The sequence below is a fragment of the Lissotriton vulgaris genome, chromosome 1_1, assembly GCF_964263255.1.
Source record: "Lissotriton vulgaris chromosome 1_1, aLisVul1.2, whole genome shotgun sequence".
Taxonomy (NCBI): domain Eukaryota; kingdom Metazoa; phylum Chordata; class Amphibia; order Caudata; family Salamandridae; genus Lissotriton; species Lissotriton vulgaris.
Window position 1 is genome coordinate 562248143 of NC_141685.1, and position 17560 is coordinate 562265702.

Below are 17560 nucleotides of genomic sequence, written 5' to 3' on the forward strand. Positions count from 1 at the left end.
GACTTATTAGGTCCCTGTCAGAAATTATCCCATAAGGGGGAGTCCCAATGCTAGCCTATGGAGAGTTAAGCCTTACTGCAGTAGCAGGGGCTTGTGGCAAATATGCCAGCATCACAAGGTTTTTAGTGGAGAGCACCTGCACCTCAGCACTGTTTAGCAGTGGTGAGACGCCCAGAGACCTAGGTCCAGCAAAAAGGTACAGGGAAAATGGGAGGCGCAAGGGCAAAAAGGTAGGGGAAGACCACCCCAAGGCTGACAGGTCTAACACGTGTCCTCCCCAGCTGAAAGTGGGGAGAACTACGCAACCTCTAGGGAGTTCTCATCACTAAGGTGGAAAAACCTAGAGAGACCGTCAGCATTGGCGTGGTCTACTCCGGGTCAGTGTTCCACCCTGAAGTCCTTCCCCTATAGGGAAATGAACCACCTCAACAATTTGGGGTTCTCGCCCCTCATTTGCATGAGCCACCTGAGGGGCCGGTGGTCAGTCTGAATCAGGAAAAGGGAGCCAAAAAAATATGGCCTCAGCTTCTTCACAGCCCAGACCACCGCAAAGGCTTTTCTTTCTATAGCACTCCACTGCTGTTCCCGGGGGAGTAGCCTCCTAGAGATGAAAGTCACTGGTTGGTCTCGGCCCTCCTCATTTAGTTGCAAGAGTACTGCCCCTAAGCCATGCTCTAAGGTATCCGTTTGGACAATGAACTCTTTGGAGAAGTCAGGAGCCTTGAGCACAGGAGCTGTGCACATGGCCTGCTTTAGAGAGTCACAGGCTTTTTGGCAAGCCTCTGTCCAGATCGCTTTTCTAGGGTGTTTCTTAGAGGTTAGCTCAGTCAAGGGGGCCACAATGGTGCCATAACCCTTGACAAATCTGCGGTAGTTCCCTGTGAGGCCCAGGAATGCCCTGACCTCAGTCTGCGTTTTGTTAGGCTCCCAGGCCAGGATGATTTCTATCTTGGCCTGTAGGGGCTGCACCTTGCCCCCACCCACCAAGTGTCCTAGGTAGACTACCAACCCCTACCCTATCTGGCATTTGCTGGCTTTGATAGTCAGGCCTGCCTGCTGCAGGGCCGTAAGCACTTCCTGGAGGTGACCCAGATGGTCCTCACAGCTGCTACTGAAGACAGCTATGTTGTCCAGGTAGGCAGCAGAGAAGGCCTCTAAAGCAGAGAGGACCCGGTTCACCAGCCGCTGGAAGGTGGCAGGAGCACTTTTCAATCCAAAGGGCATCACTCTAAACTGGTAGTGGCCCTCTGGGTGGAAAAGGCGGACCTCTCTTTGGCTCCATCCGTTAGGGCGATCTTCCAGTACCCTGAAGGTGAAATACTGTTCTTTCAAAGAGACTTCTGTTCTTCATTCGCCAATAGTGCTGGAACCTTTCAAAACTAAAGGATTGTTTTACCCTTGGGGAATCCCCAGTAGGAATACCGCCTTTTTCAGGTTCCCCTGCCAACAGCCAAGATAATGAGATATTTCTACTGAGAGTTTCCCCTGTGTATAATCGACTGTTGGTGCTTTTATCTTGCATCATTTTTAGATAAAGATAATTTTATTATTATACCAAACGAGTGTGGTGTCCATTTGTGAGTGCTTTCACTGTGTCACTGCTGCTGCGTGTTGCAGAAATACTTTACACATTGCCTCTGAAGTTACGCCTTTGCTGTTCTGCACCAAGCTACTAGGTCAGAAGCGGTGGTTCCTACTTGGACTAGGGTGCATACCCCTGCCAACTAGAGACACTGGTCCTAACATTGGTGATCGAGCTGTGGGATAGGACTTGTGCTTGTGTAACACCACGCACCAACGCAGTGTACACCACAACCCTACACCTGACTCCACTGAATTTTTGTCTACCCTCTCCAATAGGCTTTTTTTTAATTGTCCCTGACTGGCTGTCTTTTTAAAAGTCCTTTTGCCTAAGTCCCATTTGATTTTCTCTCCAAACGTCCGAGGCCCTACCTAGCAAGATGGAATTCGAGCTGGCCGACCTGGAAACTTACACAGTGGCGCAACTCAAAGAATTCTGCGAGGGAAAAAGGATGCCCTTCAAGCGAAGCGCCAAGAAGGCAGAGCTTCAGAAAGCCTTGAGAGCATGGGTAACAGCCCACCCAGAAGGAGATGAGGACGGGCAAGGACCAGAGCACCCAGTCGCAGGAGATCTTGAGCTACTGCACTTGGCGGAAAATGATAATTTGTTACCAGATACAAAGGTCCCTTCCAGGGCAGGCAGTTGTGTGTCAGTAAGGACCCTGCCCTCTGAAGACTTGGAGGACAAGAGAGAGGAGAGACAGCTCAGGTTGGAGCTTGCCAAGCTGGAGAAAAATGTGAAAGAGAACGGTGGGCCATGGAGCAAGAGCACAAAGAAAAGCAACTTCCTATGAGGGAAAAAGAACTTGCCCGTGAGCTCAGCCAGAAGGAACTGGAAATCTGGGCCCTGGAAGTAGGGGCCAACAGCAACACGAATGTTGGCAGTGTGCCTATGGAATCTTCACGTAAATCCAGGGTCTTTATACCCAAAGATGTGATGGCAAGTTTTAAGGTGGGGGATAATATTGATAAGTGGTTAGCAGCCTATGAGGTGTCCCTAAGAGCCCATGGGGTCGCTGAGAGTTATTGGCGGGGTCTATTGTATAAGTACCTACCTTCAGATGTTGGGACACCCTCCTTTACCTAGAGAAGGAAGACCAAACTAACTATTCTATCATAAAAGCCGCATTGCTCAAGAGATTTGGTCTTACCCCTGAGAGGTATAGGCAGAGGTTTAGGAATAGCCACAATAGACTTCCTGGACTACGCTAGTAAAGCTTTCGAGGGCTGGGTGTGGGGCAGCAATGTGCATGACTATGAAGGGTTGTATGATTGTTTTTAAGAGAGCACCTTCTAGAGAAATCTTTTCCAGAGCTGCGCCAACACCTGGTTGACCGCAAGTTGACCAATCCTAGGAAGCTTGCTGAGGAGGCGGACACCTGGGTCAGTAATAGGGTGTCCAACAGGGGTTCTGGGGTGGACTCCCAAAGGGGTGGTCAGGGTTCCCACCAGAAGAAAGAGGTGGGAGATAAAAAGAAAAAGTTCTCCAAAGGCCCCAAAACAATTCACAAGGGAAAGGTCTGGGTCCCAGCCCCAATCTAGTCACCAGAAGCTCACTTATCCTGACAAAGGTCAGCAGCCCAGAATTGTCTGGTGCTATGAGTGTGGTGAAATTGGACACTATTGGGGGGATTCCAAGTGTCGCAAGAGAGCACCACAGCCCACTGGAGGTAAAAACCCCGGGTTGGCTAGTGCAGCGCTTGGGGAGGAGCTGTCCTTAGATAATGGGAGCGAGGGGCAGGGCTTGTCCTAGTGTCTCGGGGAGACAGTGAGATGGTTCCTAAGGTCCACATGTCCTCCAATACTACTAAGTATAGGCATTTGGTCATCCTCAATGGTCAGGGGTGGAGGCCCTGAGGGACACAGGTGCCAGCATGACTATGGTAAGGAGTCAGCTGGTGTCCCCAGAGCAAATAATTCCTGACGCATTCCATTCAGTTGTGATGGCTGACAACAGAGAGGGTCACTATCATGTAGCACAGGTTTCTTTTGAGTGGGGAGGGGTGTCAGGCCTTTTAATAGTTGCTGTGAGCCCTGTCATGCCAGTGGACTGTCTGTTAGGGAATGACCTTGAGCATACTGCTGGAAGGAAGTAGAGCTCAAAGCGCATGTGGAGATGCTGGGGTTACCAGAGTGGATCTGTGCTACCACACGGTCCATGGCTGCCCCTAAAGGGAGTCAACCAAGGCTGGAGCCTGGAAAAATGTCCAAGCCAGCTGCTAGAAAGGGAGGGTGAGGGAAGCCCGCCCCGGGGCGGTCACCCCATGAGATGGATCGGGCATCTGAGGAGGTCGCACCGGAGGCCACGGGGGGACGTTGCTCCCTTGGGGGACCTACCTACCCCTGCAGAGTGGCAGGTAGAAGGAGAGACCACCAGGGAGGAGTTTTGCCAGGACACAGAAGGAGTGCCTCACACTTGAGGGCATGAGACGACAGGCCAAAGCCCAAGCAGCAGGCAATCCCTCCGGAAGTATCATATTTACTGGGAGGATGGGCTCCTTTACAGTGAGCCCAAGGCTGCTGTGCATGGGCCATCAAGGGCCTTAGTGGTCCCCCAGTGCTACAGGGCCTTTCTTTTGGAATTGGCTCATGAGATCCCATTGGCAGGACACTTGGGCCAAGACAAGCCCTTTGCTAGGCTTGTCCCACATTTTTATTGGCCTCAGATGAGGATCTCCTCAGATACATTCTGCAGGACCTGTCTGACCTGCCAAGCTAGTGGGAAAACAGGGGCTAAGCTGAAGGCTCCCCTGGAACCACTGCCTGTCGCTAGTATCCCTTTTGAGACGGTGGGCATCGACATTGTTGGGCCTATGGATCCACCGACTTCTTCTGGTCACAGGTTTATCCTGGTTCAGGTGGACCACGTCACCCGGTACCCTGAGGCTATTCCTCTAAGAACCATCACTGCACCTGCAATGACCCGGGCCCTGATGGGATTTTTACCAGCGTGGGTTTCCCCAAAGAGGTGGCGTCCGACAGGGACACCAATTTTATGTCTGCCTACATGCAAGCCATGTGGAAGGAGTGTGGGGTTACTTATAAGATCTCCACCCCTTACCACCCACATACCAATGGTCTTGAGGAGAGATTTAACAAGACCCTAAAGGGCATGATCAAGAGTCTGCCTGAGGGCCTGAGGAAAAAGTGGGACATCCTCTTGCCCTATTTGTTGTTTTCCTACAGGGAGGTACAGCAGAAGGGGGTGGTTTTCAGCCCCTTTGAGCTCTTGTACGATCACCCTGTTAGGGACCTCTCAGTTTAGTGATGGATGGGTGGGAGAAGACCCCTAGGAGGCTTCCCCAAGATGTAGTGGGCTGCATGCTGGCCTTCCACAGCCAAATTGCTAAGTTGTGGAAGCAAGCTTCTGACAACTTAGAGGCCAGCCAAGCGGTGATGACGGAATGGTACGACCAGAATTCTCATCCTGTGGAGCTAGCACCTGGACAGAAGGTGTGGGTCATGGAGCCTGGAGAGCTCAGTGCCCTCCAGGACCACTGGACAGGCCCTTATGAGATTCTTAAGAGGAAGGGCAAGGCCACTTACCTAGTGGACATTAAGACCCCCAGGCAGCCCAACAGGGTACTAAACGCCAACCGCTTAAAACCCTACCATGAGAGGTCTGAGCTCACCTTACTGATGGTAACTGATGGGGCAGAGGAAGAGGAAAGTTAACCTCTCCCGAACCTCTTTGCTTCTAAAGAAAAGGATGAATTGGTGGAGGGAGTGGTCCTCTCCCATCCATAACTCCTGAGCAACAGAGGGACTGCCGCCAGGTTCTGGGGAAGTTCTCCTCAGTGTTTTCCCTTATCCCTGGGATTACCCACCTGTGTACCTATGATGTGGATACAAAATACAGCCTCCTTGTCAAGTCCAAGTCTTACAGGCTGTCAGATAAGGTGAAGGCCAGCATCCAGAGTGAAGTCACTAATATGCTGGAGTTGGGAGTGATAGAGCCCTCCAACAGCCCTTGGTCCAGTCCGTGGTTCTTGTACCAAAAGCTGCCACACCAGAACTTAGGTTCTGTGTGGATTACCAAGGACTGAACTTTGTGACCAAGACTGATTCTCATCCTATCCCTAGGGCGGATGAGCTCATTGATCGACTGGGACCTGCCCGATACCTGAGTACCTTTGACCTCACGTCAGGGTACTGGCAGATCACCCTAACGGATGGAGCCAAAGAGAGGTCTGCCTTTTCCACCCCAGAGGGCTACTACTAGTTTAGAGTGATGCCCTTTGGATTAGAAAATGCTCCTGCCACCTTCCAGATGGCAATACTTCCTGGTGCAGCAGTCCTCACTCCAGCAGGGATTCTTCCAGGTCCAGCAGTGTAACAAAGAAGTGAGGCCAGGACCCTCCCTTAACACCTTTGCTGCTGTGACTTTTCCCCTCCTGTGCTGACATTCTATGAATACCATTGTTCATGACGAGCTCAGCTCGTCATAAGCACAGCTCCACTGTACCTCATGACGAGCTGAGCTCGTCATGAGCATCGAAGGGGTTAAATATCTTTCAGTCTAGGGGCTAGAAAGTGGTAGAAGTCTCTGGAAGCGTGTGTAGGAAGGTGGATATCTGACTATGGTTACCCCCAAACTTTTTGCCTGGTGTTTAGCTGGTTATTGACTTAGTTGGCCTGGGATCCTGCTATTCAGGGCCCCAGGCTAATTGCTCTCTCCTTAAAATGGACTCCATGTACCCTAGGTACATACACAATTGGAACTGGTTCACCTTATAGGCCCCTGTAACAGTGTACCCCAGGTACCCAGGGCATAGGTGTGTCCAAGCCCTACCAGGGGCTGCAGCATGTATTATGCCACCCCTGGCCTGGCCTCCATATTTGACACAACTGGCTGATCACTCAGCTGGGGTAAGTTGGTGTAATCACCTCTTACTTAGATATAGTATATCTATATCTAACATATCTGGACACATGTTAACCTATAAGCCCTTCTATGGAAGGCCTCGACAATCCTGGAGGCAGAGTGCTTGGTTTCATGTGAGATGGTGCTCTGGCACGAGCTGAGCCTGTCTACAGCTGTCGGGAAAACCTCCCTTAGCTGTTCCGGGATATTGCCATACCATATACTCTTAAGTGCATTATAATCCTCGCGGTTACTTGCTAACTTTGGTTTGGCTTTATCAAAACATGTCGAGTAAGGTGTCATACGAATTGGGATACTACCCCCTTGCCAATTCTGGCGACGGGGGTAGCATTCCACCCTTATAGAGGGACATGACATGTACATAACCTGAACCCCGGTTATAGTTAAACTCGAGCCTCAGCATCACAAAATGGATGCTGCCACCACAGACACAAGTCTGACCTCCTGCTGCTGGGTGTCCTTCCAGCGAGGGAGGCTTGGACAAAGGGTTTCCTGCCTTGGGAGGTGCGAGCACCACCCCAGACAGGATTTTGTGTATTGGGTAGGACAGGGCTGAATAGAATGAGACATGCCTGGGGCATACAAGGTGTCCCCGTGCATAAGCCAGTCCAAACCGGTGCTGGGGCTTTCCAGCCCCAGTCCTGGCACGGAGCTGGGCAAAGGAAAGGGGGTGTAACCACCCCTCTTCCTGGTCCCACCTAGAGGAGGAACCTAGTAGGTGATCCGGCCCCTAGATTTGGAATAAGAGTAGAAGCTGTGTCCCAAGACTTCAGATCATCCTGATCTCGACTTGAAACTGAGAAGAAAACTGGGCTTTGATATTCTGCTGCACAGAAGACTGAAGAGCATCTCCCTTGTGGCCAAAGAGTGACCACCCTGTGAATACAGGCACCATCCAGCAACTCGACATCTGCTTTGCCGCCGCCTCCTGCGGGAGCCCGAGCCCAGAGCCCAACAAGACCCAGATTCCCAGACATCTCAGAGCCCGATCCACAGTCCCTGAAAAGAAGAGACCCGTGCAGGCACCGAGAGATGTGGGACCAGCCATCTTGGAAGATCCAAGAGAAGCTGACTGCGCAGCACCCGAGGCCCCCTCGATGCTCTGCTTTGGGGTTTTAGAAGCCCCAACACTGAGCAGCATCTGCACCGAAGATCAGCCCCCAGCATCTCCACGATCTGCGTGGGGCCCTTTTGCATTTTGCCACTCAACACGTCATCCCGGTTACTGGCCTGTTGGCTAGTGGCCATGTTGGCGATGAAATCCAAAATCAACCCTGCTGGTCTGATTGCTTCAGACTTGCCCTCGCTCCTGTAAAAAAGTACAGCCCCTCTGACCTTGCTGGTCCGAGTGAGAAGCTTGCATCGTTTCCTGCGTGGCTTGCATTAGCCAAGGCCTGTTTGCTCTGATCAAGAAGCCAACACCGCCATCAGCTAGAGTTTTTGTGGGACAGCTCGTGATCGACTCCTGGACATCCTCAACCTCTTCGTGTCCACGTGGCTGCAGAGACAATCTTCATTTCTTCGCCTGTTTGTACCCGACATCGCCTGGTTCCCTCCTGGTTCCACGGTAGTCACTGGCTAGTGGCTTTGAACATTGTCTCCTCTGCTTTCAGGTCTTCACCTCTTCAGATCCACCCTTGGATCCACCGGAACTCTCCTCGACGACCGCCTGCAGCATCTTCATCTACAGGCTCCATAGACCAGCGCGACAAAACCCGACACACTTTGAGACATATGCATCTGCTTCCAGTGGGTGAGGTAACCCTAGCACTCCAGTGCTCCTGTGTAGGAATACACCTCTAGTGTCTATGTTCCAAGTTGCTAGGTTCTAGGTCATCCGGAAGGTTCCCTTTTCAGTAACTTTGTACTTTTTACGCACCATTGACTTTGCATTGGTGTATGCGTGTGCTTTAAGCGCTGCACCCGAGTCCCGCGGGCCTTTCCCGACTTCATTACTGTTAGTCCCGAACAGCTGCAGCGATTCCCAAGGCCCTTGGCCTACTTCATTTTCGATTAGTGATACTTATACCACTATTTTAGTATATGGTTTAGGTGGCCCCTAGGGCCTATCCATATTGTGCAACTTTTGTATATTTAAACAGTGTTTTGTTTTAACGCATTTGCTTCTGTGCTCACATAGAGTATAGGGGATACTTGTAGTAAATACATATATATATATTTTCAATATATATCTGTGTGGTGTCCTTTCATTTGGTATTCAAGGGGATTGTATATGGTAAAACAGCTTGCTTCACATGCCTTTACAGAGTTTAGCCTAAGACTGCTTTGTCCACGCTACCTCTAGGATAGCTGGTCTATAAGGGTGACTTACAACCAATCATCATAAGGGTTGCTTGGCATGGTACAAGGTGATCACTAGAACTACTGAGCATCATATACCAGGCCAACTTCTCACAGCGTCTGGGGACAGGGGCTTCTGGAAGAGTCCAGGGAGTTCTGGGATGTTCCCTGCTTTCCCTTACCTAGCTGTCACTGTGACGAGAGACAGGCCATTAAGGCTACAGTAGGTAGCCCATTACAGCCCATCCAAGGGGAGAAGGTGTGAATCACCACTACCACCTCCCAACCCAGGCAGCTATCAGTATGCTGAGGGGAGGGGGGAGTCTGCAGTGCCCAATCTAAGTGTAGGCAGGAAAAGGTCCACTTTCTAAAAGTGGGATCCCTAGCGTAGTAGTGCCCAATCCCCATATATCATTGGAAAGGGTTCCCCGCCCGAGTCCAACAAGACCAAACATGACAGACTTATTAGGTCCCTATCAGAAATTATCCCATAAGGGGAGTTCCCAATGCTAGCCTATGGAGAGCTAAACCTTATTGCAGTGTAGGGACTTGTGGCAGAGATGTTAGCATCACAAGGTTTTAAGGGAGAGCACCTCCACCTCAGCACCGTTTAGAAGTGGTGAGGTGCCCAGAGTCCTAGGTCCAACAAAAAGGTACAAGGAAAATGAGAGGCGCAAGGACAAAAAGGTAGGGGAAGACAACCCCAAGGCTGACAGGTCTAACATTGGTCGGCTTATGCGCTTGAGTCTGACCAATTACTTTCATCCTCCTTCTGTGCTGTTTCAGAAACACAGCATAGTATGACGTGTTGGTTCATTTCAACAATGGTCAATCTCTTTATGTTTTGAGGCAAGATACTTGTACTTCTAACTGTAACAACTATGCCAGCTGCACTGAACATGCACTCAACAGACACACTGACTACTGAACAAGCCAGAAACGTTATTGCCAGTCTGATGAGCTCTGACCATTGGTGCATCTTCCCATACCAATATAAATAAAAGTTTTGATCCCGGTAGACCTTTTCGGGATCATCCAGATATTCTTGACCCATCCTCTCAATGGTCATTGGTGCTGTCACTTGCTAGACCTATGTGGCTTACACCTCTGCACTTGGCTTAATCCCTGTGACTTGAAACCAAGTCATTAAAGAGATTGGGTCCAATTCTTCTGTTGCTGGTGATGTTGCTGCTGTTTTTGCTGATGTTGTGTTGACTGCTGTGAGATAACAGCACTGCCCTCTCCTGAAGTTGAAGGCTGCACACCAGAACTTCTGCACGGGCCTCTAACTTCAAGCCGTTCTTCAATCCAAATTGTGTATTGTTCAACAATCCAAGTTGTGTATTGTGAAACATCCCATTCTGAAAAAGGAATGAAAGTGGCTAGTATTTCTTTAACTATGGATTAACTATTGTGGCATGAATATGCTCTTTGGAGGACATGATCGCTCTTTGCATCCTTGTATTAACAGCCAAGTGAAGGATTAAGCTTTAAGCCAACTCATATGCTTCATCGTTTACACTGGTGAACATTTGTGACACCTTAACTGGTCCTGTAGCAGATACAACAATGTAATGGATTGGCTCATCATACTGTCCTCCTTTCTGACTTCCCATGTGAAAACCTCCAAAGGAATTAGCATTTGTGTCATGCGTTTGACAAACCCCCATTTGTCCATCTTCATGATCATGCTTTTCCCAGTTACATCCCCTCCTCTTTGAAGGATATAGCCAGTGATCAGTCTGTAGTGCTCAAACAGATGTTGCAGCATGTAGTCGGTTGAGTCCCAATGTGTTGCCAATTCCTCTATGAGGGCCTTAACTAGTACTGTATTAGCATGCTGAATGATCCTCAACTGGTTTTGAGCTTTAAAGAATATCTGAAATTAGTGTAGATTCCTCTACAGGTGGCCAGCATGTTGCTGACTATGTTTCTTTTTTGAGAATGTCCTGCACATTCAAGTTGAGGCACTGTGCCAAACACAGGACCCTGAAATTTCCACCATCTGCCATCGCCTTGACCATAGTACTGCCATTGTCAGTGGCAACAAATCCAATTATGAAGCCTCTGCTTCCAAGTCATTCAAACACCTTGCTCTTAAAGTCTTCCAAGATGTTTGCAGCTGCGTGAGCTTTCTCCATGGCGAACATCACTACTGCTGCATACTGCTTAACACCCTTAAACTTTCTTCAGTGCTGAGACCTGCCGATAGCTATTGACTAACCCCCACAAAAGAGATCCAGTGTACAGTGATGCACATGTAATCAGTTACTTGACAACTCATCCTATGTCTGTCCTCAGATGGATAGTGTGAATAGCACTCTGCTGCATAGGTTGGCCAACCAATTGCACAGTATCATGATGGAGTAATGGAACAGCAATTCTGCCAAAATAGTTCTGGCTGGAAACATTCCATTTCAAGCAAATGGTCATCACAAATTTAAAAAATCACATTCCTTCTACAAAAGAAAAAGGGAGGCGGTTCAGCACTAACATTTTAGCCAGCTTCTCGTTATACAAACATGCCATTGGGTGGTTGCATTCATAGGGACTTTCCTGCCTAAACATGCCTGTAATAGCAGCTTAGATTATTTTATTTTGTGATACCATGGATACAGGCGATGTCTGGAGAGAACCAGGAGGTGGTAGACTCAATCTGTGCCTTAGGGAAATCACTGTATGCCATGGAGTCTGAATCTGAGTCTTGTGCTATTTGAAGGTTGCTGATGTGGGTGATGCTGGCACACTGCAAGGGAAAGGGATGCTTTGTGTAAAGTTGTCATCCTCTTCTTCCTCATTACCTCCTTCTATCACTGTGATCAGAGCTGGTTCCCCTCTTCCATCACTACCACCACTAGCTACGTTTTTAAGTTAGTTCTTCCATCGGATTGTGTGGTGTTCTTCATACAGGACGTTTGGTATTGATTACCAAAGTTTGATCCAGGCATACCTCAACAATCATTCTCATGGCAAATGGAGCATATTGCAATGTTATCTTCCTGCTTGCTACTCGTAAAGAAGTCCAGAACTGCGGAGGAGAACTTTTCTAGTGTGTCACAGCCAATGCCTGAAGGACTGGAGGTAGTTGGGTGGGTGTTGTTTGTCTGTCTACAGTGTGTACTATGACTGAGGTAGTGGTGGATACAGGTCTCAGCAGGGGCCTTACAAATGGTGGTGAAACCAGTGCCATATTCCTCTGAGCAGGTTGAATATGAAATTTCATCTTGGTGCCCTCTGAGTCGCCTTCCATACTGGCAATCACTGACTCATCCTCATCACTGTCACTTTCCATAATTCTAAGGCATTCAGGAACTTTCCATTTCCCTTCTCTCTTGTGGTAGGTCTCGGACTCGGTAGGGCTCCAATCCGTGTCCAGATCATCAGTATGGGGCTTGGAGAAGATGGTGGAGTGCCCTTTCTTTTTCTTTCTGGAAATGGTGAAGACAATTGTTCAATAGCTACATCTTGCTCAGCAGGAAGCCCAACCTTCGGTTCTACCACTACTTCAGGAAGAAATGTTGCTTGATCTGTTGTCCACTTTGCACATTTTCCTGCAGCAATTGGGTACTTTGTGGCTGAGACAAATCCAATTTAGTCTCACTGCTCATCATCATGATTACAGTGGCTGATTCGCTGAGACACAATGCCTCTGGCCTAGGTTGGGGTAGTGATATTGATGCAGGAGTGCTGCTCCCAGCTTGCTGCCCAGAAGACAGTGTGGTAGGCACACCAAATTTGTTGAAAAAGGTAGAGGGTGGTAGGCCTGTGGTGGCAATCTGCTTCTTCTCCTCACTAGACACATTCTTGGCAGGAACACCTTTGTTTGGGATCATCTTCAAGCTCTATCAGTTTACACTTAGTGGCACAAGCAGAAGCTGAGAAGGACTCAAGTGGTATGTTTGTTGTCACTTTGTGCTTGCTGTCTGTCTGGAAGTACTGTGGGTGATGTCTCTTGTGCACCTAAACTAGACAAACTAGAAATGAATTCAGTGAAATGTGGCATTTGTGCAGTATGAATTAGTTATACAGTCAATATAATTTAGTTAGGTTATCCCAAATAATTAACACCAGTAATGTATCCATTCCAATCCAAACCATAACCTAATATTTAAATTAGGACGAAAACAACATGCAGATTTAACAATTTACTGTAAGACACCTGTACCAAGTAGTGGAGTGCAGCGAAAAATAAAATAAACCTTAAAAAATGAATGCTGATGTGCTCCAATGGCCTAATCGACCTATGACAGGCAAGGGTTCAGCGGCAATGGAATAATCCTTAATACACTAATGCTTGTGTGTGCCTATGTCAAGGAGGGGGGTACAGGAGAAAATGGAATAATCCTTAAAAACCTTGAATGATAGTGTGCGCCTATGGTAGGCAGGGAGTACAGAGAAAAATCAAATAATGTTTAAAAAAGTAATTGCTGGTCTCTTAATAGAGACTATGAGAAATCCTTTGGAGGCAAGAAGGTGCAGGGGAAAATGGAAAAAATATGTATAATATTATTTAAACACTGTACATATATACTTCAGTGATACTCAAGCACATTAAACTGATATCAGGGGGAATAAATGAAAAAAAGTTATAGCCCACTTTTATCAATGTCCCTAACACATGGATTTGAAAATAGCAACAAAAAAAAATAATAACACACTGGCTGGTTGCACGAAATGACCGCTAGCCACATGTTCAAACAACAACTAGCAAGAAGGCATGGACAACAAGGAACACATGCAGGCTTATGGCAAAAAGCACACTGCCTTGCTACAAAAAATGGGTGCCTGCCACATTTCCAAACAAGAAGAAGCAAGAAGGCATGGGTAACAAAGAACACACGTAGGCCTATGACAAAAGCACACTGGCTGGCTACACAAAATGGCCCATCCACATGTTCAAACAACAAGCAAGAAGGCATTGACAACGAAGAACACATGTAGGACTATGCCAAAAGCAGACTGACTAATACCCAAAATGGCCACTTGCCACGAGTTCAAACAACAATAAGCAAAGAGGCATGGACAACAAAGAACGCATGCAGGTCAATAGATGCTGACTACACAAAATGGGCCACTGGCCCTAAGGTGTTGAGAACAAAGACATAATGCTGGCCCATGACATACACACAAACATTATTTAAATATTTGAAGCACACACCATTCGAATCAGTTACAGTTTTGTACAAATATCATCACAGTAAGTAAATAGGCCTCTGCTTAGGTTGCCAAATAATTCCCCTGCTAGTCTATCACAGTGTAGATTGTCCCTCATTTTGCTAGCCCTCTATTTATTCCCTTTTATATGCCTATAGAGTAGCCTGCCTGATGATTGTGAGTCCTCCACCTGGTTTGTTTCAGTCCTGGTGTATGATTTGGTAAGTGGACGGTATGGCTGAGGCGATGTCCAAGTTGGAGACTGGATTGAGCCAAGTTTTGGTCAGGATGAGAAGATTGGAGGTGTTGCTGTTGAGGAGGTCCCAGATTCTGGTGGAGTGTTCCCTGAGGGATCGAATGTTAAGGAGCATGGCAGACAGTTAGTGTGGGGTGGTGGTGTGATGTTTGTCGGTTGTTTATAAGTGGGGGTGTCAGCATCTGAGCTGCTGCAGGTGAAATCAGAATGGGTGCAGGAGAAAGGTCCTACCATGGTGCTGGGTGATGCATGACAGAAGCATGTTTTCTGGTGTTTGTTGTTGAGGGCTTGGAGAATGGCGGAGGAGTAGTAGCAGCTTTTGTTGGGTCCAGTGGTAGCCACAGGTGTGGTTGTGGTTTTGGGTTGGATTATCGTGGGGCCAGGGTTCCTGGCCCTGAACACACACATGGCATGGACAGATGCAGACAGCCTTCAGCAAACCAGCAGGGTGCCTGGTCTGCATTAGGTTGGTCCTGGGGGTAGGCTGGGCTTCTGTTGGCGGGAATAACGGTGAGCAGGAAATCCTAGGAAGGAAAACCCAGGCGTCCTAATGCATCTGCATTAGGATGAAGCTAGAATGAAGCAAGAAGGGACTCTAGGCCACTGGTCACTTCCTGATCACTTTCCAGTCACCTGCATTTAACCCGTGGGATGAACTGCCCTTTGTTGTCTCTATTGAAAGACTTTATTATATCACTCAGACCTTTGCAGCAATTTAACATGATGCCATCAGTTATTGAAATGCAGGTGAAGAAATGTATGCAAGTATGACTACTCTTCCTATGATGACTTCATGGGGCAAAAAACAGTCTTTCTGTCAGGTGTACTTCTTATGCTCATCAGAACAAGAATAAGTGCCCCTTTAGAGCAGGTGAGGCACAGATATTGACCAATTTATTTTTACAGTTCTATTTGCTCTTTCAGCAAATGCTGAAAATTGTGGACAAAAGCTGCTCTGATTGATCTGAAATGTGGTGCAGATTATTTGGCAAATATCAGTCTTGAAATAATTGCCACAATCGGTCTCAAACAGTAGTCTGATTGACTAATCATTGTATAAACTCCGTCAACAACAATTTGTCAACAGTAAGGCTATCTAATCTCTGATTGAGATAAGCTTCAACCCATTTAGAAAACAAGGAGGCGATGACCAAGATGAATCTTGCAGCAATTGCAAATTGGCATCTCTATGAATTCTGCTTGGAGTCTTGTAATGAGCTCTCCTATTTGCCAGTGTGGTTCATCACTTTTAGTGTCCTTCTAGCCTGATTGTTCAATTAACATTTCATACAACTAATGCAGTTGTCCTCCTCTACATTTCTAAACCCCATGTGTTCCCAGTTTTTTCTAAATAGGCATCCATCAGATCTATTATGCAAGTACTTTGCTATTGGAAACAACATAGAATTATGAAGGACATTTTTACTTTCAACATTTTCACATAATTATTCTTATAATTCAATCACTCCCATCTCTTCTTCCCCAATCATGATGCTTCAGAATGCAATGGGCAGATTGGTTTTTGGGATGAGGAAGTTTGACAGGGTTTCACCTCAAGCTCCCCTGGCTCCCTGTCAATAAGAGTTGCTAGTTTAAGACCTTGTGCATGTATCACAAGGTCATCTATCCAGTAGTTGTATTCAACATAGAGGGATGGTGGGGCTTTTTCCACTTACAGAAGAGTGGGAGGTCCAGCATAAACAAGAGCCCCTGTCAAAGTATCAATGAAGTGATGTTACGCTGTTCCTCAAAGGGGGAGAACTGTAGAGTCAACCAAAGGCTGGGACCAACTGAGCCCATGTATGGTCTACAGTTGGGAATCCATTTGTTGGATTTTAATGCCCTCACACAGCCTCTCAGGTGTCATGCATCATCATATGTGCTGCTCCTGGTTGGTTCGGTGGTGCAATACCCAATGGGCTCACCTAAAAAGGGGCACTTTGTCGGAGATCTTTGATCCAACAGCTGTCTGGTGAAGTGCGGGTATAGGGCCAGAAGAGTGTAGATGTGTAGGTGAGTTAAGATAGGGCTGGGAGTACCTGGCGTTGATTATTTTATTCTGGGGGTCTCCTACCCTAATTAAAAACAGTGAACAGGGCACTCATCAGAGTATAATTCCTCCTATTAGTTTGTCCATTTTTAAGAAATAAAGGTCAACATCTTTCTTGCGTCGTGTTAATTTACTTGCGATTCTCCGGGACCGGAAAAACAGAAACTATCTACACTTTAAAACTATTGGCAATCCATTTTAGCCAAAGAAGGGTAAGTATCTAATATGTGGATTTACCTGTAATAACCGGGATCTGCCTGTAGTGGGAGAAAGAAAGAACACATTTCAGGCATGAAAGATAACAGACAATTATAGGCAAAGCCTAAGTGGTGACTCCAAACACAGATCTATACTATTTGTGGTGAGCGACATAATGCTGGAGGACGATAAAATAAATAAAAACAAAGTTGTGAACTCCCACAGTGAGCTACGGTGGTTATACGCCCCTGTGGAGAATCAAAGAAGTAGCAGAACGTGCTGGACTCACCTAAACGTGTCGAGTATCCAGGCTTCAACAGTACCCGGTGATCAACACAAAGGGCTTAGCTCTTATGTGTATGGACTGTGAAAGGATGAAAACAATCAGCAGACAGTGGGTAATAAAGGCTGAACAGCTGTTTATAAAGACTATACATGGTGAAGTTTTGAGGTGGTGGTGGGGCGGTGTCAGATATCCCTGCGGGCGGCACCACAAGCATCATTTCTATGTTATAAACAAGCCCTTTCTACCACTCTGTATGTAGGAAAAAGGTTCCCCTCCTAAAATCAAAAGTAGTGTCACAGAGCCAATTTAGTAACATAGACAGGGGGGAAGGTAGTATGCTTGCTTATCCCCTAGGTCAATCACAGTCTCACATCACTGGTTAATACATGGATGGCAGCTCCCCTGTGTTAAGCAATGTAGTAAGGTAGGTGCTGCAAATCTCCACTGCGGGCACACGCCACGGAATCAGTGATTTCAGAAAATGATAACTCGTAGCTTCACTGTGAAAGGAGTAATATGATCCGTATATTAAGGTGGAGTCGAGCGTGTTGGGGCCGGTTGCAGCGAGAACGGGATCAAATTGGCTAAAATAAGTGATTTTGCTGCATAACCAAGGAATGTTAATAACAATCGTACTCTACTTAGCACGTGTGTGATGCGACAAAGAGTATTCAAACAATTAGGCATCGCCTGGCGCTGAAATTTCAATAGCGTGGATTGTGTGCAGCAAAGTGTTGGCGCACTCTAAGTGCTGTCATAGTGATTAGACCCCCGGTGATGCACCCGCTGTAGTCAGTAGGTCGGCAGCGGGTCAGGTTGGGTCAGAGTGACTCTACCGGCTATTCTAAA